This window comes from Corythoichthys intestinalis, chromosome 20 (genome assembly GCF_030265065.1).
Source record: "Corythoichthys intestinalis isolate RoL2023-P3 chromosome 20, ASM3026506v1, whole genome shotgun sequence".
In the NCBI taxonomy this organism is placed as follows: Eukaryota; Metazoa; Chordata; class Actinopteri; order Syngnathiformes; family Syngnathidae; genus Corythoichthys; species Corythoichthys intestinalis.
The window spans coordinates 5,380,244-5,402,691 of record NC_080414.1 but is presented as its reverse complement, the minus strand read 5'-3'; the positions used below and the strand labels follow the sequence as shown (position 1 = coordinate 5,402,691).

At 39.0% G+C, this 22,448-nt stretch overlaps 1 protein-coding gene across 8 annotated transcripts in view; it reads left to right on the top strand.

Annotated features, from left to right (window-relative positions):
• The window catches only part of zfhx4 (zinc finger homeobox 4), a 459,048-nt gene that overhangs the window by 321,627 nt on the left and 114,973 nt on the right, over positions 1-22,448 (top strand). The window lies entirely within an intron of this gene.

The window sequence follows — 22,448 nt, the reverse complement described above, 5'->3', positions numbered from 1 at the left end:
TCACATTCCTATACACTGTAGCGAGAGCTGGATACAATCAAACTAAGTTTAGATTTGGCATCTTTTTGTTTATAAAGAGTTTGCGCTGCCTCTTAACTGAGACCATCACAAGGTTAAAAAGTTCCCATGAGAAAGCAATGACAAAAAATAAAAAAGCCCATCATGTGGATGCAAGATGATTCCAACAAAATACAGGCATGTGCCCTGCTTTGAACCAGGTGGCAATACAGGTAGACCTTGGGTGACAATGTACTGACTTAACGTGATTTTGACTTTACGACGCTGTTTTCCGAAATTTCCAGGTTCCGTTGAATCAGTAACAGGCACACTTTTTGCAAAATAGACAATGTTTATTGATTAGGAAATGCAGAATAAATGAGATTTATTGATTACAATCCCACAAGAGCAAGCAAACAAGTATCAACAAATGTCAACGATGACGCTAGATTTGAGTTTGTCAACCCCAGAATCCCCGCGTTACCGTTACAGCAAAACGAAATGTCCCTGAGCAATGAAAATCACTTACCGTGAAGTCCGCCAGCGGGTCACGTACGGATCGCCTGGCTTTGTTCCTTCGCCGCCTTACCGGAGTGTGCTGGCTCCCCGCTCATTTGTCACAGTAAACGATTTTCTATTTTTTCTATTTTGCAAAAGTGTGCCTGTTACTGATTCACGGCGAACCTGGAAATTTCGGAAAACAGACGCCGCCATTTTGTATTCAGTAGTTTATTTTTTTTTATGTAGAGCAGGTACAGTTATCCCCTGGTTTACGAACGAGTTCCGATCCTGCCCTGGCATAAATCTGAATTAATCCTTTAAATCAGGGGTGGGCAAACCGGTCCTCAAGGGCCGTAGTGGGTCCTGGTCTTTGCTCCAACTGATCCAGCAAGGACAGTTTAACCAATGAAGTTTCTGCTGAAACAAGAAGCACCTGCCTGTGAACAACTGATTGCGCCTGCAAGACACCAGATTGGTAAAAAGGTTTCCTCTTGATGAGTTGGAACAGAAACCCGCACCCACTGCGGCCCTTTGTGGAATAGTTTGCCCACCCTTGCTTTAAATACATCAAAACTCCCTCTAAATTTAAAAAAAAAATAATAATAATAATAATAACAATCCAAAAACATGTATCATACTAGGGCTGCAGCTATCGATAATTTTAGTAGTTGATTAATCAATTAACTAGTTTGTTCGAATAATCGAGTAACTGGATAAGGAACATAAAAATTACCTGAGCTGAGCCTCAAACGGTATTAAAAAGTAAATAAATGAGGATCTCAGTACAATAAAAGAACAATTGGCTAACTTACATAGCATACGTCCGTTAGCTTAAATGCTACAAAATGTTTTTTTTTTTTTTTTTTTTTTTTTTAACAACGCTCTTAACAAATGATTCAAACACGTATTCCCACAAAAAACGACTTCATATACCTACAGTGCCCTCCATAATTATTGGCCCCCCTGGTTAAGATGTGTTTTTTAGCTTCTAATAATAATCTAATCTTTTTTTTTTTTTTTTTCAAATAATATGGGACCTTAATGAAAAAAAAAGAGAAAAATTCAACCTTCAATACAAGTGCACTCATTCAGTGGGGAAAACATCCCACATAAAGAAAAAAATATTTGACATCAAATAATGTGTGTCACAATTATTAGCACCCCTGGTGTTAATACTTTGTACAACCCCCTTTTGCCAACAAAACAAGGTCTGGCGACTGAGATGGCCATGGGAGGAGCTTGATTTTGTGTCTGGTGAACCATTTCTGTGTAAATTTGGCCATATGTTTAGGGTCATTGTCTTGCTGAAGACCCAGTGACGACCCATCTTCAGCTTTCGGGCAGAGGGCAACAGGATTCTGATTTAAAATGTCCTGGTATTTCAAAGCATTCATGATGCCATGCACCCTAACAAGGTTCCCAGAGCCTTTGGAAGCGAAACAGCCCCACAGCATTACTGACCCAACCCCATACTTCACAGTGGGTATGAGGTGCTTTTCAGCATGCGCATCTTTCGTGGCACGCCAGACCCACTTAGAGTGTTTGCAGAATACAGATTCTACACTAAGAATAGCTTTCAAATGACACTCTTTATGACAAATATGATTGGCAATGAATAATTATTATGATTATTATACTACTATTATATATATAGTATCAACTATAATAATAATGCTAGAATTTTTTTTTTAAAGAATTGTTTCGAAGAATGTTGGAAAGGCAAAGTCAGTGTTCTGAATCTGTTTACTTTCCATTCTTTTGCACTAGTAAATGCTATCAGCATTTAACCTCATTGTTTATTTGTGATTAGTTGTTGTTATTTAGATGATTATTTGTACTTTAATAAAGAATTTAAGTGTTCCAAAATGGTTTTGTGAATTAATAAGTGTCAACAAAATTTCATTGCTAAACTAGTAAAAAAAAAAAAAAAAAGAAAATTATTAGATTAGTCAACTGTTCGTAAAACTAGTTGGCTGACTAATCAGGAGAAAATTTGTCATTTAGGACAGCCCTAGTGTACCGGAACATATTTCCTCCACATCCATCTTACTTTTTTAACCCCCGACCCATTAAGAGGGCCCATGGATATGTTCGCCTTAGGCCCCAAAATTTCCAAGTCCGCCACTGGTGTTATATGACAACTGCAGGCTTGCGCACGCATTTGTTGCTTGTGAAGTATCCACAGTTTTGATGATGAACGGACGCTAACTGATACATGCTAATTGTTTGTGTGGATTGTTATTGCTGATTTAATGTCATTTTTGTTTTAATTACATTCTGCAAGTATTGATGTCATGAGCAGATGAATATAGTCAGCAAACCACATCGTCATTTCGGTGTTTAGCTCGCCTTCTGGCTAGGACAGTACATGACGTATAAAACATGTTTTTGGGTAGTTATTTTTAGATTTAGGGGGGGGTTTAGGGGTACTTAAGGGTTGAAATCGACTTTTACGGAAATTCGGGTGACGTCGCCAGGGTAGGAACGGAACTCGTTCATAACACGGGGACGACCTGCACTCTTGTGTGACCTACTTACGTTTATCTCCTCTTTATTGCGCATTCTTTGACTGGTGCAACTTCTAGTCCAAAAAACAACAACGTGCAATCAAACAAAATAATTCAGATGACTTGATCATTATGTCCAGTCCTGGGTAAAGCATTTTCTTGCCACAACCCCACCTTTTTGTTTTATTTTGACTCCCTCGACACTTGCCAGTCCCACGAAACTCGTTTATTTCATGTCTATGTGCTGCAAATGTCATTTGTCTCTCTTTTATAAAGTATGGAAAAAAAGACACATTCAAATTCCCTTCAGAAGTGCTTCGTCGCCGCTACAAAGCAGTCATAAAATCTCCTGAATGCGCTTTTTGTTTTGTGTCTTCAAATGGTTTCCCATGCCATAAAGATTTTCCGTGTTTCCAAAAAAACAGATGGTAAAGTCATCAACACTCGGATCTTTTATGCACCGGGCCAAGCTACCTCCATTCCCATGTGCTTTTCACCTCTGCCAATACATGAAAGAAGTGCTTTTTTTCTGGTCAAATAAAAGAAATTATTTTTTTCCTCTACTTCAGTTCTACCACTCCTTTGCCTTCTCTCCCACTTGTTTGACTTTACTAGATCATGTACCACATGGCCACGGGTAAAATATTGGGACTACTGCCAGAGGCATTAAAAGCTTCATCTGTGGAGCACATTTGTTGAGGTCTGTAGGTCGGCGAGTGGGTAGATGTGGTATTGCTGTGCAAAGGGTGCACAGAGCGGGCATTGGGCTGGCCCTCACTTGCCTCGGTTAAAAGACCTTGCTTTGGTGGAATATCTTTGGGGAGAAAAAAAGGACTAAAATAGGAATGTTTTTCCAGAAAGTCGACTGCTTGTCTTGCCGTTTTCATTTTTTTTGTCACAGATAGACATCAACCATCATAATTAGGGGTGTGACAAAATATCGAAATGGTGATATATCGTGATACTTTGTGTCCCAAAAGGTTATCGATATGCTCCTGCCAAGAATCGAGATATCGTTTTAAAAAGGTGTCGATGTTGAAAAAAAAAAAGTTGCTACCAAAATCTTCCACCATCATAGTGTCTCAGTTAACTCTAAGGCTGCCATTGACGGTGCTCGACGCCCGATCCATTTAGACTGGGAACTAGGGTTGTTCCGATCATGTTTTTTCACTTCCGATCCGACCCAAACGTTTTCGTTTGAGTATCTGCCGATCCCGATATTTCCCGATCCGATTGCTTTTTTTTTTTTGCTCCCGATTCAATTCCAATCGTTCTCGATAATTTTTCCCGATCATATACATTTTGGCAATGCATTAAGAAAAAAATGAATAAAACTCGGACGAATATAAACATTCAACATACAGTACATAAGTACTGTATTTGTTTATTATGACAATAAATCCTCAAGATGGCATTTACATTATTAACATTCTCAGGATAAATGTGACTTTGTATATTGTGACTAAATATTGTCATCTAGTGTATTTGTTGAGCTTTCAGTAAATGATACTGTAGCCATTTAACTGTTCTGCCAAAAAGCATGATGGGAAGTGCAACCATGACTGTGCGTAGTGGCACCAGTTGATATATCTTCTCTGCGTTGGAAAATAACAGTGTTAAGAAAAAGATCAACTACTACCTTGCTTCCCCACATTGCTTCCCACAATATTTCTAATTGTTGAGAGAGGGATTGTAAGGCTTTAGCCAATTAAAAAAAGGCTCCAAAGACAAAATTGACTCTATTCATTTTACGCTGCCTTTTAGCTCTATATATAGGTAAATCAGTAAGCCATTATAGATTGAACGCGACAATGCGTGAGTGGGTCGTGCAGCGCATATGTTAATTGCGTATAAAAAATAATAATTACCGCCTTTAACGCGACAAATTTGATAGCCCAACTTTAAACCAAAACTAAAGACTCCGGATGAGTGTAAGACATTTTGTCTGTAACGTTAAATACAATTAGAAAACGATTTAATTAAAAAATATATTTAAAAAAAGGCATGTCCGATATTTTTTTGCCGATTCCGATACTTTGAAAATGACGTGATCGGACCTATCTTTACTGGGAACATTCGTTCATTCGAAACCAGAGCATTCACAGTCATTCTGTCCGGTTTTCCAGGTCACTTACTGTTCATTTTAGGGCATTTACAGGTCATTTCCTGTTGAGTTTGAGTCACTGCCTATGCATTTGGGTGATTCCCAGGTCACTTCCTGTTCTGTAACTCAACATAAACAGGAAGTGATCCATAAAATACCCCAAAATCAACAGCAAGTAACTGAAAATCAACAGGTAAATGACCTTAAATGGCCCAAAATGAATTTTGATGTCTTTTTCAGGCAATCATCTTTGTAAATCGCCCTGGAACGGCACCAAACTAAAGTTCCAGCATCATCACCTTGTCAAGAGTCAAGAATCTGCATTGGACAAAGTGATGATGCTGGAACTTTGGTTTGGTGCTGTTCCAGTGAGACCTTAAATGGCCCAAAATTACCTAATTGCCTGTCATTGGCTGCCACTGACGGCCATAGACGTCCAATCCGTTTGAAGTGGGAGGGATGGCAGCGAACGTTCATTCGCTGCCACCCTCCCACTTCAAACGGATTGAACATCTACTAGTGATAAACACATTCCAATTCACAGCAGAAGCTTGTTTTCTCTATTTATTCGTTGTTTGTAGAATATCCTAGAAGATTTTCTGACCACTGTATCGAAAATCTTTGTATTGCCATATCGTCAGATCATCGTTATCGTGAGCTTTGTATCGCAAATCGTATCGTATCGTGAGGTACCAAGAGGTTCCAACTCCTAATCATAATTAGATGATGTAATTTTGACAACAGAGGAATTAAAATTAGGGATGTCCCGATCTCACCCGAGTCTGAGTCACATGATTTTGAAAATCTGCCAATCCAGAGTCCCGATCCGATACCGAAAAAAACTTGTTTTTTTTTTTTTTAAACAAAAGTTTTAAACATGTTACTGTCAAAACCTCTCTTAATGTTTTCGATTGAAATTGGTAAAATTTTCAATCAAAAAATAAACTAGTAGCCCGCCATTGTTGATGTCAATAATTACACAATGCTCATGGGTCCTGCAGCCCATAGAATCAGTGGCACTCAAGCGCCAGCAGAGGGCGACAAAACTCCAAAAAACACAAATAACAAGTGTACATTGTACTGTTTTGTCATTTTAATCTGTTTGTGCAGGGCATGTACGCCAAATATTTTAAGGTGATTAATTTAAAAAATTAATTACCGCCCGTTAATGCGATCATTTTGACAGCCCTATTTAAAATGTCTATTTGTAATAAGGTATGTATTTCATGATTTAATTTTCAACCATCCCACATTCAACCCTGTGTCAATATAGACCTGCTTCCCTTAGAATGGCAACTGATGTAATCATTTTGTCCGGGGGAATTATAAATTTGAATTAGTCCTACTTTTCCAAGAATGTCATTTAGTTAACTTTTTTTTCCAAACTTGCAAGTCTTGTTAATCTGTATTTGTCTCTCCATGTCTGAAAGCCATGACACGGGTAAATCCCGTGTCACCATACACTGGAATTTACCGGGTTATATGTATGAAAGGGGCTTATTATGGTCAAATCAAAAGCAATTTCCGTTTAAAATTTCTTACAAAGTTGTGTTAGATATTATAGGTTACATCTACTATTACCTAAATTCAGTATTAGCACAGCTGTTGAGTGCAAGTCTTTGTGCACATGTTGTGCCAGTAGCCTGTGTGGTTAGCTGAACATTAAACACGATCATAGCATAGCATGTCTGTCGCTGGCCGGCGCTCATGTTTAGCTTAGCATTGAATATGATGATGTATGGGTTCGTTTATGATTTGTAATAACAAACAGCAGCCTTTAATACGCACAGGAGACGGGAGTAAATCTGTCAGTGCCATTCACAAGTGTTGCAGGGCTAAGTGGGGGGGTCAGTTTCTAGCCAACGTGTGTGCGTCCACTGGGCTTTGAGGTTGCGATCAGGGCTGTGCCCTTGGGTCATTAGGAGTGGAGAATGTTCATGGTCAATGTTGCATGTTCATGGACCACACACACACGTATACGTATACACACAAACACAGACACACTGTCTCATAGGCCATAGCACCTGTTTCTCAGATGGCTCTCTGAATAAATCTTCCACTGTCCTCAGTCGCCAATACCCCTCCCCCGTCCGTCCTAATGTCTGCCTGTCTCTGTCCAGTTTTCTGTCATGATTTTAGCACCAATGGACATCCCGAATCCATCGTGCATTTCTGCTCATTATTTTCCACACGTGTTGAGAGAAGTGGCAAACGTGAACACCTTCCGATAAATCAGTGTTTTTCAACCTTTTCTGAGTATGTTAAAGCAAAAATGTTCCCAAATTACTTTCTGTACAGTGTATTTAAGGTAGGGTTATCAGATTTATCCCAATAACGGTGGTAATTAATTTTTAAAAAATGTATCACGTTAAAATAATTACGCAATTAATGCATGCGCTGCACGACCCACTCACGCATTGTCGCGCTCAATCTGTAATGGCTCTGTTTTACCTATATAGAGAGATAAAAGGCAGCGTAAAATGAGTAGAGTGAATTTTGGCAGCCTTTGGAGCCTTTTTTTAATTGGCTAAAGCCTTACAATCCCTCTCCCTAAGATTAGAAATATCATGGGAAGCAATGTGGGGAAGCAAGGTAGCAATTGATCTTTTTCTTAACACCTAATATGTAATTTCCCAACGCAGAGAAGATATATTATTGGTAGCACTACGCGCAGTCATGGTTCCACTTCCCATCATGCATTTGGGCATGGCTACAGTATCATTTACTGAAAGCTCAACAAATACACTAGATGGCAATATTTAGTCACAATATACAAAGTCACAAGTCTTTCTATCCGTGGATCCCTCTCACAGAAAGAATGTTAATAATGTAAATGCCATCTTGAGGATTGATTGTCATAATAAACAAATACAGTACTTATGTACTGTATGTTGAATGTATATATTCGTCCGAGTTTTATTCATTTTTTTTCTTAATGATCGGGAAAAAATTATCGGGAATGATTGGAATTGAATCGGGAGCAAAAAAAAGCAATCGGATCGGGAAATATCGGGATCGGCAGATACTCAACCTAAAACGATCGGGATCGGATCGGGAGCAAAAAAACATGATCGGAACAGCCCTAGTCATAACCCATAATTCCCCTGGCTAACAACTGGTGCCAATTAAACAATGGAAATCATTTGTTGATGCATCTTAAGAGTCGGCCCTTTTCTCATTATCAGCATCTCTTCCTATCTTATTTATTGCCTTTCTTGCATACATATTGTATTTAGACCATCTCTTTAGAATGCAGATCACTTAGTTTATGCATTTTGAGTATTAAGTCAAGTGCTGTGCCTTGGCTATTAGAGAGGGTCAACTCGTCCTACGCTCATTTGAAAATCAAATATCTCTAAATATATGCAGCCCAAATTATCAGACTGTCATATAGACCAGTGTGATGGGAAAATAGACAGGAGATTGACTCCTGTAGATTAGCATAAAAACCCATTGTGATAGTCCTCAGGAATAGTAAAGAGATAGATCAATTTCAAATGCATGACACCGTTTACGGCTCAGTCCCTCGCATATGCTCACACGGAAGCGTATCGTTGCATAAATTCATCGAGGTGTACTTATATCCACTGTTAAATCTCTGGTTCAAACGTTGTCTCCATTATGAAGTCTTCCCACTTGAGCGTCTGTCTGCTTGATCACTGCGTTCTTGTCTCCCATTAACTCAAATCGTTGTTATTCTTCCCGAATCATCGCGTCCTGTCATGATGCAGACCTCTCACCCGACTGACCTCACCTTGTGTCCCCTCATTTTTCACCTCCTCATCCCTGTGCCTTGTAAATGGTTCAAACAGTCTCGCCTTTCACCTGCCACCATTACAATGGATATCTATGAGAGCTTCTGGTGAAGTGGGGGAGGGTACAAGGCTAATTAAAGCATAAATGCAGGTGCTTGTGTGAATGGGTGTGTGTGTGTACACTGTGGCTTGTAGCGTTTGAGTAGACAGCTTTTATCCTTCGCTAATCCTCCTCGATATTAATAAGAGTTTCTCCTTTCCAGACTTGAACCAGATGGTTAGCAGATCTTTATTACGCAGGACTTGATACAGTATGTGTATGATGTGCAGACTACAGGTTGTCCCCGGGTTATGACGTACTTGACTTACGTGATTTCGACTTCATGATGTCCGCCATTTTGTCTCCAGTCATTATTTTTTAGTCACGTAAACAGTACCTTATTGTACCTCACAGTATCTTATTTTTTTCCTTTACTTTATTAATATGATATGTTCTGTCCTCACTAAATGATTGTGCTTTTTGAAGCTTTTTACTTCCTTCACTTTTGACAACTTGTAAAGCTATATCACATATGTACTGTAATTTTCGCCACCCACCAAATTTGACACGAAAACAACTTTTGTTCATAGATGAACCTGAACCGCACAGGACTATAAGCTGTAGCTGTCCTCACTGTATTATGGGATATTTACACCAAAAAGATATCAACTGGGAACTATTTATTTGACAGCAGCATCATAAGACTGTCATAAGACCAAATGAACCACCATTCATTGCTTCAAGAAGCTTCATTTGGCCATTAATGCTCCTTTGGGGGAGAGAGTCAATCTCTGCCGCCACCTGCTGTCAACACTGTTGTCATCCAACTTGCCTCCTAGCATGCATTGCGGTGCTACAGATGTAAGTAACAATCAAAATTCATGTTCTATGCTAATCATTTCTTCAGTTACTGTTCCAGTTATTTCATTAATTACTAGTTATAGTACTTGGTAACACTTGAATTAACAGTGGTGCCTTAAGACTGTCATAACACAATCATAATTATGATATGACACCCTTAAAAACATTAATTAATGCTTATAACAAATATCATTTAGTGTCATCGGGCAAATAATTAAGTTTTAAATGGAGGTAAAAGATCCTGAGTTAGAGTTAGTGACATAATTTGCCAGATGACACTTAATGTTATAAGCATTCAGTAATGGTAGTGTCGTGTCATAAATATGATGTCTTATCACAGTCTTATGACGCCACTGTCAATGAAGCATTCCCTCGTAACCCAAATAAATCAACAAATAATCGGGACTGGACTATAAACCGCAGGATTCGAAATGAGGGGAAAAAAAAGTAGCAGCTTATAGTCTGAAAATTACGGTACACGTATGTTCAGAACGACACGCATTTTAACAATAAAACACTTGAAACAAAACAATTGGTGCCCAAATATCCATCTAGCCTGATCAATATGTAAATTTAGTAGATTAAATTAGCCTAATTTGCCTAACAAAAGTCCTCTAGCTTAAATGCTATGAATGCTAGCGTATTTACAATTCTCATAGCAAATCGCTCACACATAAGTCCACAAACTGTAGCTCTAAACTTAATTGCAAATTCATAAGCAAACATATATTAGCTGAAACAACTTACAGCCTAAACCAGAGCGCAATTTGGGTTACATCACCATGGTAGGAATGGAACCCGGGGACTATCTATAGTCTTTTTTTTTTTTGACAACCTAAATTGCAACTCAAGTTCCGTGGTGTTAACCTCGTTTCCACTTTTTAATGTCAGCTCAGTTTGCAATGACAAATATTAATCTGCATTGATTTTCTACCAAGCATTTGGTTAGGATACCAATAAATGGTAGCCATTCTCAAATAATTTCATTAATTCATCTTCCTCACTGCTTATCCTCACAAAGGTGTTACACCCTAGGCTAGTTGATTGCCAATTGCAGGACACACAAAGGCAAAAAAAAACAATTTACACACATAGTCATACCTACGGACAATTTAGAGTATTCACACAACCTACATTGCATGTTTTGGGGATGTGGGAGCAAGCTGGAGAGTACACGGAGAATACCCAAGTAGGCAGGCGAAGAACAAGCAAACTCCTTACAGGAATGCCGGATCCCGGGATTGAACCATTGATCTCAGAACAACGAGGTGTCAACGTCGTGCTAACCAATGTGCCGCCACTTCAAATGACGCAGCAAAATGGAAACAATACGTTTCATTACACTTTAAGTACCTTACCTGTGTGGTACTTCATTGTAAGGACTCCCTTATCTGCTTTGTATAACTGAAATTGTGTTAAAGTACTGTACCAAGCATGAACCCCATGTATCTATTAGGGATGTCCCGATCTGATCACGTGATTGGAAATCGGGCCAATCACGTCATTTTCCAGAGGATCGGAATCGAGTGAAAAGAATCTGGGTTTTAATTTTAAAAAAAACAAAAAAAAACTCACCCTTCCTCCTGCTAAGCACTGCGGCCAAACTGTCCAGCTTGCGTTTGGTACTTAAATTTAACAATGATTGACAGGTTTGTAGCTTTGATCTTGCCTGAGAAGCTTGGTAGCTCTACGATCAAAAGCACAAATCTGTCAATCATCGTTAAACTTGCATAAGTGTGCCGTGGCATCTCATAGTGTAAGTGAGAGGCTTTTCTCTGCTGAATGAGTGGACTCACTCAATGAAGACTTAATAAAGTTAAGTATTTTTCTACGTTATTCTTGTTTATAAATAATTCACATTATAAAGACGGCACGGTGGGACAATAACATGTTTGGAACTTAAGTTTAATTTTTTTTTTCGGTAGCGGATCGGGACCGGTATCGACAGATTCTCAATATCATGTGACTCAGTCTCTGGTGTAAAAGTATGCTAGTATTGATTCACCAGTCAGTCATTCAGTTACGCTCTCTTTCTCGCTCTCTCTCTTGCGTTAGATGAGCACTTTCCCTTCCTCGGGCAAGGTTTTGGCAGCTTTTTTTTTTTGGGGGGGTCACGTTCAAAACTTTAGGGCGTTTGGTCAGGCAGTTTTGTGTTTGACAAACGAATAATACTAAAACAAAAAAATGCACAATTAGTAGCATTTTAGTAGACATCCGATTTCTTCATACTGGTGTTCAGATCCTTGCTTTTCCATACTTTTCTCTTCTCTTGAAACCATAAGATATTGATGTAGACAAAGTTGAGCTGAAATACTCCTCAACGCCACTAGCAAATCAATAATCAATCGATTTGGAGGTAATTGTGCCTCCCTTGGACCGGTCCCAAGTCTCTTTCTCTCTCTCGCTCTGTCATTATCAGCATGTGGTCCAGTATTCGGCATTTCAGCATTCCAGCTCTAATTGATTTTAACCATTAGGTGCTCAGTGAATAGATAAGTAGTGGGAGATATTCGATTATATGGTGGAAAAGAGCGATAGGAATGAAAAGAGAGCTACAGGAATGGTGTTGGCGGGCCAGCGGAAGGAGGGGGAAGAAGAGCCGCCTTGTACTGCTGTCCACCCACCTTTACCCAGTGGCCCCCTATCCTCCGACCAGCAGCACAATGCTTCTGACCTCCTCTGAGTTCAAGCTGCTTAGGTTCTGTGAGGTAATCCCTAATGCTTTGAAATAGACCTGATAGAAAGCCCACTTGCTTGTTTGGGATTAATGTGGGTCGGATGACGGTGGAAGGTGGGAGTTTTCTGCACATTAACTATCCCACTGGAATAATCACATGTAAAATTACCGTATTTTCCGCACTAAAAGCCTAAATTTGCCTCAAAAGCCGACAGTGTGTCTTATAATTCTGTGCGCCTTATATGTGAATCAATATTGAGCCGCAACAGGTCTCACAGCAACGCAGCTTCGTCTGTTGGTTGGAGGGGAGGAAACCTCTTGGTACCTTACAGTACGATTCGCGATACAAAGCTCATGATAACAATGATCTCACCATATGGCGACACAAGGATTATCGATACATTGGTCAGGAAATCATTTTAGGATATTCTACAAAACAACTAATACACAGAAAAACAAGCTAGCTTCATCCTTCTGCTGTAAGTTTATCTCTAGTAAACGTCCAATCCATTTGAAATGGGAGGGTGGCAGAAAATTAACCCCTCCCATTTCATACAGGACCCACCCACTTCTATGGCTGTCAGTGGCAGCCAATGCCAGGCGATTTTGGGCTATTTTAGGTCACTACCTGTTGATTTTGGAGCATTTTATGTGTCACTTCCTCTTGATTTTGGGTTACAGAACAGGAAGTGACCCGGGAAGGAATAGGCAGTGACTCAAACTCAAAAGGAAGTGACTTGTAAATGCCCTAAAACGAACAAAAAGTGACCAGTAAATGCCCCGTAAATTGGAAAGAGTGACTGCGAATGAAGATTTTGGTAGAAACTTAAATGCGAATACAAAATAAAATTCCCAAGTGTTTAGCCTCAAACGGTATACAAATAAGTAAATGAATAAATGAGGATCGAAGTACAACTAAAGAACAATTGGCTAATGTGCAAAGCAAAAGCCAGCTAGCTTAAATGCTGTAAAATGCTGGTTTTAGGTTTTTTGTTTGTTTGTTTGTTTTTTACAAATCAATCAAACACATATTCCCACAAAAAAAAAAAAACTGCTAAAAATACCGATAAACTTACTTACGAAGCAATAAAGAAACATTAGCTCAAAGAAAAACTTATGTTTGTTTTAACAGGGAGCAGCTGGATTCAGCCATATCAAACTAGTGATTTCATATTCACTGTTGCCACTAAAGGGCAGTATATCCACCCAAATCAATAAAACTTTCATTTAAAAATAAGTTAAAATACCTGATCTTAGCCGCTAGCCTAAATTCTATAAATGTTAATGTTAACCCTAACCCAAAGCGCTTTACATTAGCAAACAGGATCAGGATCATTCTCAGGCTCCTGCAGCGCTTGCTGATGAGCTGATCATTTGATTCAAGTGTGTTAAAGGAGGGAGACATGGAAAACAAGCCGCATAGGGGCTCTCGAGGACCAGACTTGGGCACCGCTGATCTAGTGGATGCATAAACAACACAAACCACTACTACTACTACTACTGCGCCTTTATAATGTTGTATGTCCTCCATATGAAACAGTTTTAAAAGAGGCCATTCGTTGAAGGTGCACCTTATACCCCGATGTAAGGCTGCAGCTATCGATTATTTTAGTAGTCGATTAATCGATGAACTAGTTAGTTTGAATAATCAAGTAATCGAATAAGGAACAAAAATAAATAAAAATACCTGGGCTGAGGTCTAAATACAACACAGGTGTCAAACCGATTCCAGAAAGGGCCAAGTGGGTGCTGGATTTTGTTCCAACCGATACCGCGGAGAGAGTTTAACCAATGAACTTCCTGCTGAAACAAGCAGCACCTGACAAAGTTGAACTGATTACACATGTAAAAGATCTAATTGGTGAAAAGGTGTCCTCGTCATTGGTTGGAAAGCAAACCTGCACCCACTTGGCCCTTTCTGGAATCGGTTTGACACCTGTGAAATACAACAAAGGAACAATTGGCTAACTTACATAGCAAGAGTCCATTAGCTTAAATGCTATAAAACGCAAACTTTTTTTTACAATGCTGTTAAATCGTTAAAACACATATTCCCACACAAAATGGCTAAATGCACCTATTAACTAAATTACGAATGCAAAAAAAAACAAAAACATATTATCTCAAACAAAAACTTACCTTATGATGATCTTAACAGGGAGCAGTTGGATTCAGCCATGTTAAATGAGTTGTCATATTCACTCTTGCCGCTAAAGGGCAGTGTATCTAACCAAATCAATAAAACTAAATGCAAACACTTTCAAAACAAACCATGACAACGCCACTCTAATCAAACAAATATTCTAAGCAGCAAAATTTGATTCGAAGCTTTTTTTTAATCGAATTACTGGAATTAATCGATTACTCGTTGCGGTACTAGACTGTTTTAAATGAACTGGAGAGAAAGTTTAGTTTTGTGATCACACTTATTCGGCAGGATTTGATGATAAAAAAAGCTTTATGTTATGGACATTTTAGGGTTCATGTTAATGACTTTTAGTCAAAGTGGAAACTAGTACAGGGCAGCAAGGCAGTAAAGTGTCAAACGATAGGATGGAGGCAGTAGTGATCATGAAGAAAAGATTTAAGCAACCATTTGTTTTTTGTAATCATAGGCCTACAGCATGCAAAAAACAAACAAACAAAATATGTAAAGTGCAGATCAGGAAACAATTAAAAGTAAGTATGAATAATCAACTTGTTTTATCAACATTACTGCTGACTGCTGGAAAAAAAATTGAAACATTGTGGCAGGCAGTTTCTTTTCGGCAATAATAAAAACTACAGGTAAAACGCTAATATTCTGCACCTCGCCCTGTATTCCTTGGACTGTTTTGATTTCTGCAGAAGTCATTGGAATATGCAGTAAAAGACTAACATAAGTATGAGCAATAGTCATATGGGTGTGCAAACTTTTCTGCAAGACAGTTTCCTTTTTTTAAAATGGCTCTGCATCCCCAGCAGTGGCCATTTGATGCTGTTTTTTTTTTTGTTTTTGGAGGGGGGTATTCCTCTTCAGTCAAGCAGGAGTCTAGGTTAGGGCTAACAGACTGGGCGGTTGGGGGTTGGTGGGGGAACAAAGGCAAACATTTGAGTAATCTTCAAAGAGTTCATTGGTATGTTGAGTGGACGCTGGTATGTGCACTACGGCTGAGGCTTTTTCAAGGGAAAACAATATCCTTCCTTTACACTGCCGGGGTCTGGGCAAACACCACCAGCCAGGCAACTTTACCTTATGGTGCTGCCAGGGTAGCCTCGTCTAAATTTGTTTGTCGTGCATCGCCCAGTTTATGGAGTAGATGGAACGAATCATGTTGTTGAAAATGCGTTTGATTGAGTTTCGAGGATATGCCAGTTACAGGAATTATCTGAGTGTGCTTGAAGACAAACAGTCTCTATTCATAGGCGGCGATTGAGGGTGGTCGGTGGGTAGTGCCCCCACCATGGTCCGAAAAATGTCATTGCATGTAATTGACTTTCCTTTAAATGAACAACAGAACAAACAGAGCAACAGCTTCTTAGCTAAAGCCATCTCTACCCTGAACTCCCATATGTGACACCCAATGTCCACTATTCATTTACATGCAATATTCTATGTGCAATACTGACTTACGTATATTAACGTGCAATATTCAATACCTTCACTTTCAAACTGCTGCTACTTCAATTCTATTCACACATATTCCATGTGCAATACTTATTTACATGCAATATTATGTTCAATACTCAATGCTTTCACTGTCAACTGCTGCTGCTTCACTTTAATTATTTGCACTGCCTGAACGTAGGACTACCTCATACACATTTTGTATTAATTTAGATTTTATACTTTTATACGTGCAAGTCACTTCAGAGATTTTTACTTGTCCAGCACTATAAAGGGAGATGCTCCACAAGTTCATTGTACAGCTGTATAATGACAATAAAGGGCTATTCTATTCTATTTAGAGCTGAAACGAATACTCGAGCAAATCGAGTAACTCGAGTTTAAAAACTAAGTAATAAAGTAATTTTATTCACCTCGAGTAATCGTCTATTTTGACAGCTCTAAGCATCACGTTTTGCTCGGACTACTTTTAATGCGGGACAACGCGCTGATGTCACGTGCGTAGAGGAAGAAGCAAAAAAAAAAAAAAAAAAAACACTGCAGCCGACAGCTGCTACAAACGACGCCGACGTTGCTAAATACTAGCCCGCACGATGCCACGTTGGTAGCAGGTAGCATCTGATGCGTCTCATAGAGATCACATGTATGTTGAACTAGATGTGAAATGACAGACTCGGCCGCGTCTGGGCAGCATTAGTAAACAGCCGCCATCTTAAAGCAGTAGAGCGCTAAGCGCTAATAAAGAGCGCTAAGCGCTAATAAATAAGATTAACGTACTGTCACTAGCTCACGTAACGTTAGCCCTGCGGAGGGCTAGGTTTCTATTAATTATGACCACTATCGATGCGTGGCTAACGTGTCTTACATACAGGCTTCAACATAACATAGCGTTGTAGAGTGATGAGGGTGTAAAATAAAAACTCAATAATGCTAACTATCAATTTTAGCTCAGTAGTCATTGCTGGATAAAACACCAAGTAGCGCTGGTCCCTAATTTGCTCCAATACAGCCTGTATCATACATTTATTTTGAACACTGCAAAAACTCAAAATCCTATCAGGACTTACAGTTTAGAGACTAACTGAAAACTTAACTAGAACTTAAAAATGGCTTGACACAAATAGAAATTCAATTGAAACACGTGAGAAAAAATCCTAACTTTTAAGTGATGTGTGTTATTAAGCGTAACGGCATTTTTAGGTAAGATATATATATATATATATATATATATTTTTTTTTTTTTTTTTTTTTTAAATAAGATCTAAAAGTTTTTTGAGTGGAAGCAGTGAATTAGTCTTTTTTTTTTTTTTTTTTTTTTAATTCTAGTTACATCTGAGATGCAATTGTTGGCTGTTTTCAACATTATACATCGAAAATAAAGACATTGATTGACTGAAAATGGTTCAAGATTAGATGAAATGTCTTGTTTTCTCATGTATATTTATAATTGCTCTTCTCCTAAAATTATATTTGTTTTATCCGATTACTCAATTAATCGATAGAATTTTCAGTCGATTACTCGATTACCAAAATATTCGATAGCTGCAGCCCTTATTCTATTCTATTCTATTCTATTCTATTCTATTCTATTCTATTCTATTCTATTCTATTCTATTCTATTCTATTCTATTCTATTCTATTCTATTAAAGGAGAGGTTCAGAATATTTGACATGGCGTTAGTCGGGGTTTAATTAGTCAACGGAGTTGATTTCAACAAATTCTGTGCAGTTTGTTTGTTATTTGTTAGTATCAGGGCTCCGGAGTGGCTAAGCTATTGCGAGTCAATGGTGCCTGTATAGCATACCAATTAAAAAAACAACATATGCACGTCTGAGAATCACTAATGACCCATGCAATCAGAATAAAGTTATCAAAACTTACCATTGCCTGTCAATAATTGTGATATGAACAGCAACATTTGTAATCCAGCAGCTGTGCAGGGAACAGGCTGTCTAGGCAAGCAAGGCGGAGTGATATCACATCGGTATTTTCACTGCTGTTTTTTTTTTTTTGTGTGTGTGGGAACGAAAGTGACTCCCCAGCAGACTGAGCACGAGTGGCTAAAGGACTCCTCTCTATTGTGGTTGTATTACGCATCTAAAAAAAATAGTCCTGCAGAATGAAATGAATGAAGGCAGTTTGGTGTGAAGTTGTTTTGGCCGCATAAGTATTTCCAACAATGATCTTCATTTTGAATTTATTTGACTATCTTAGATCTCTTAATATTGTTTTTAATTGGGATGCTAAGCAGGCGCTCGCGCTAGCTTCGCCGCTCCGATGCCCTGAAACTAACAGACAACTGTCAAACTGTACAGAATTTGTTGGAATCAACTCCACCCCTAATGAAACCCCCACTAACTCGAAGATTAAGCCTATTGTCAAAAATTCTGAACTTCCCCTTTAAAATAAAGACCTAGCCGTTAAAATGTTGTCGATAAAAGTTATCAAGCAATAAAACAAACAACAAAAATGAATAAATGAATAAGAATCCTACAAAGTATTTCCTAATGGGCCAAAATTATTTTTCGAACGGATCATGTGACTAGCACCTTAGCGACGGTCCTTTGCTTAGCCAAAACTACACCTGAAAAGGCAAGATGGATATTTTGAATTGTTTTTAAACCTTTCAAAAGCTTCAACAACAACTGAGCTTGAACCGATGATTGAACACGAACAGTGTATACAGTATATACAGATATACATAAATATAAATGAGTTCATTTTATTGCTGACACCGCGTTTCAGGGTCATCTACATGTTTTGCCCCCTCCTCCCACAAAAGTCAAACTCCGCCTATGTCTCTATTTCTGTCTCGGCCTACTGATAAGTATGCAGTATAACGGTTGGTCCCTCCAAGACGGAAGGCAAATGTGCCATCTCCCCTATCAACTGCAAAGCAAGCCAAGCAACAACTCGTATTAAAGATTGAAAGGTGTGATTAAAATATGTCATGTGCACACTGTCACCGCATGACGAGCGCCTCATTTAATTACTGCACTTCTTAAAGGAAGGAGACATGCAGTCTGACATTTTGTGACAGTTGCAAAATGACTTCCCTTTGTCCTGTAATCACCACCCAATTTCTCACGAGGATTCACCCTTAGGATAATTTCTCCCATTTCTTTCATTAGCAGGACTCTCGGTATTAGACATGTTTTTTTTTTTTTTTTTTCCCCTGTACCTTTTGTTTTGTGCTAAGTGAAACCATGTGACAGGGTAAAAGCTATCTGAAAAACAATACTCCCTTCACAGGCTCAGGAATGTGTAATTAGTGATTTGAACCCGACTACGCTTGTCTAGATTCTTCCCTATGATTTTCTCCCCTTCTGTCCTTTTGTTTTCAACTCTTATAGTTTCTCACTCTTTCAAACTAATCAGCTTGTCTTGCCATGCATTTTTACCTAAAGTGACCATATTTTGATTTCCAAAAAAGAAGACGCTCGGCCCGACTATAAGTCGTTACTTTTTTCCCTCATTTTGAATCCTGTGGTTTAGTGTCCAGTGCAGCTTATTTGTTGATTTATTTGGGTTAATAGCAGTGCTTAATTTGTAAATCATAAGGTGCCGGAACACAAAGTACATATGGCAGCAAAGGGATGACGAGACGGGCACAGATCCCGGAACATACGCAGAAAATGGTGCTGAAAATAACGGGTAAATACCCACTTGCCATGCTGTGGGACAACCCTCAATTTCAGATAATACCCATGGTATAAATATTATGACAACAATTTACAATTATTTAGGTTATACTCTGCACAGGCAATTGCCCACATAACCACAGGCCGGACTTACAGTACAGTCAGCAGTAGAGATGTGCGAAATTTCCGATTCTTAGATTATTCGCGATTCGGCCGCGGAAGGTTCGAGAACAATTCACAAACATCCAAATTCCGATTATTGGAATATGTCAAGTAAAGCGGAAGTAAAACACACTCAGCGCACCGCGCGGTCTTCGGGACGGAATGAGGAACAGAGCGAGAGTAGCTAAACATTGTGCTTGTCATTACCCGGCCCCTCGGGTAATGCCAATGCTCAACTCACGGCTCTAGCTCAACTAATGCCGCGAGATAAAAAAAACAGCAACATACCTGACTGCTGCCAACAGCTCCACATAATGGTACGGTAGATATCATATTTATATAGGACTAGATGCAAAATAGACTCGGTGGCGTTAGCAGCACATGTACAGAAAGCTAGATGCGGGCGTTAGTAAACGGCCGCCATCTTAAAGCAGTAGACTTCCCTGTAAGGCTGTTGTAGCGAACCTTCCAAGCGAACCTAATTAACTTTTTATCTAAAATACTCCTAAATCGGTAAAATATTGAGTTGAATCGGTCTTTAAAATAGTTTTAAAACTTTCACATGTCGAAAGTAGACAAAAGGGAAATTATGGAATAACGGGAGCAATTTTAACAACTTTAACGGTTGATTCACAACATTAATTGAATGTAGTGTAAAGCTGCTGATACAGAATAGGGATTTGAGTGTATTATTTATTGTTTTTAACTGTTAACTTGATCCTGAAATAGTCGTTTATTTATTCATGTATTTATTTATGTATTTATTTATTTTACAGTTTTTGTAACTAATGTACAAAACATTAAGAGCAGCTTATGGCTGGAGGGGTGTCATCAATAATCGATTTATAATCGAATAGTAGCCTCTGAATCGTAATTGAATCGTTAGGTGCCCAAAGATTCCCACCTCTTGTCAGTAATTAGTTTCTCAACAGGTCGAACTTGTCAAACATAAACAAAATCAGAGATTACAATAAATAACACAAAGCCACTCTTTTGAGTTTCATCCCCCATTGGTCCTCTCTGGCCCCGAAGTTCCCACTGCCTTACAAAGTGTGCAGCCCAAAACCAAATTTCCCATAAGGGTACTGGCCTGTTGCTCCGGCTGTTGGTGGTCCACCTGGCTGACTGCTGGTGCTTTAGCTGACCCCCACTCCAGGAGGCGCTGAACCTGACCAGCTGCTGCCACGGGAGCAGCCTCCTGCCCCGGCTTGGCTGGCTATCCGTGAACCTGGCTAGCTGCTGCGGCGCTAGCCTACTGTAGCACCCGGTCCTGCCCGGTAGCATGATCGGTTGTATCTTTTCTGACTCGTTTTGAACCATCTTTCTTCTTTTTTAAAAAATACAGTAAATGCAACTGTCTTTTTGGCATGTTGAAATACTGTTTGATCCTGGCTGCTTGCTCCCCAGATGCAGGCGTGATTTGTTGGTCCAGCTTTTCAGTGGATCAACAAATCTCCGACTCTTTCAAATGACGTTAATTTTTTATAAACAACATGCAATTCTTGGGATTTGTTCTGTAAATGAATTTACTGTATGCTTATTATTTTATTTCATCCATTTTTAAAAAAAACATTTTTATATTAATATTATTTTCTATACACGAGAGGTGCCAGATCTGCCCAAATAAGTCCCTGAATACAGGGAGGCCAAAATCAAGAGGTGCCGGATCTTGTTCTGGCAAGGTCCGGTAAAAATTAACCCCAGGTTAATAGGTAACTTCCGGCAAATTATGTCACTAACTCCATTTATATCCTGCTTGGATCTTTTATATCCATTCAAAAGTGAGATAATTTGCTGGATGACACAAAATGACATCTGTCATAAGCATTCATTAATGGTCATAGCAGTGTCATGTCATAATCATGATGGTGTTATCACAGTCTTATAGCGCCACTGTCAAATAAAGTGTTACTGGATGCCATAACTTGCAAATAATGAAACAACTGGAACAGTAACTGAAGAAATAATTAGCTCAGAACATGAATTTGGTTGTTATTTACATCTGTAGTGCTGCAGTGCATGCTAGGAGGCATGTTGGGCGACAACGGTGTTGACAGCAGGTGGCAGCAGAGGTTGTCTGTCTCCCCCAAGGGAGCAGTGATGGCCACATGAAGCTTCTTGATGCAATGAAGCTTTGCAGTCAATTGGTTCAAAGTGGTTCATGGTGGTTCATTTGGTTTTATGACAGTCTTATGATGCCGCTGTCAAATAAAGTGTTACCGATGAATCTTTTTTGGTGTAAATATCCCATAATACAGTGAGGACAGCTGCTGTTTATAGTCCGGTGAGTCTTATCTATGAGTAAATGCCTTTTTCGTGTCAAATTTTATGGGTTGTGCTTAAATTATACTCATAAGAGAATATGCATTGTCTCTTTAGCTTTTTATTGTGTTTAATGAGTGATCCTTACACTCTAAATGTAACACTTAGCATTAGCGTAGCATTAGCATGGCGAGCATCCTCTTAAACTCTCACTCTCACATGTTTACATCTTAGCGTGACATCCTGGTGGGTTTAATTATTTGAAAATTATTTACGGTTATTGCTGAGTGTGCATAATCATAAAAAGAAGTGTTGCGTTCATTGGTTTTGAAG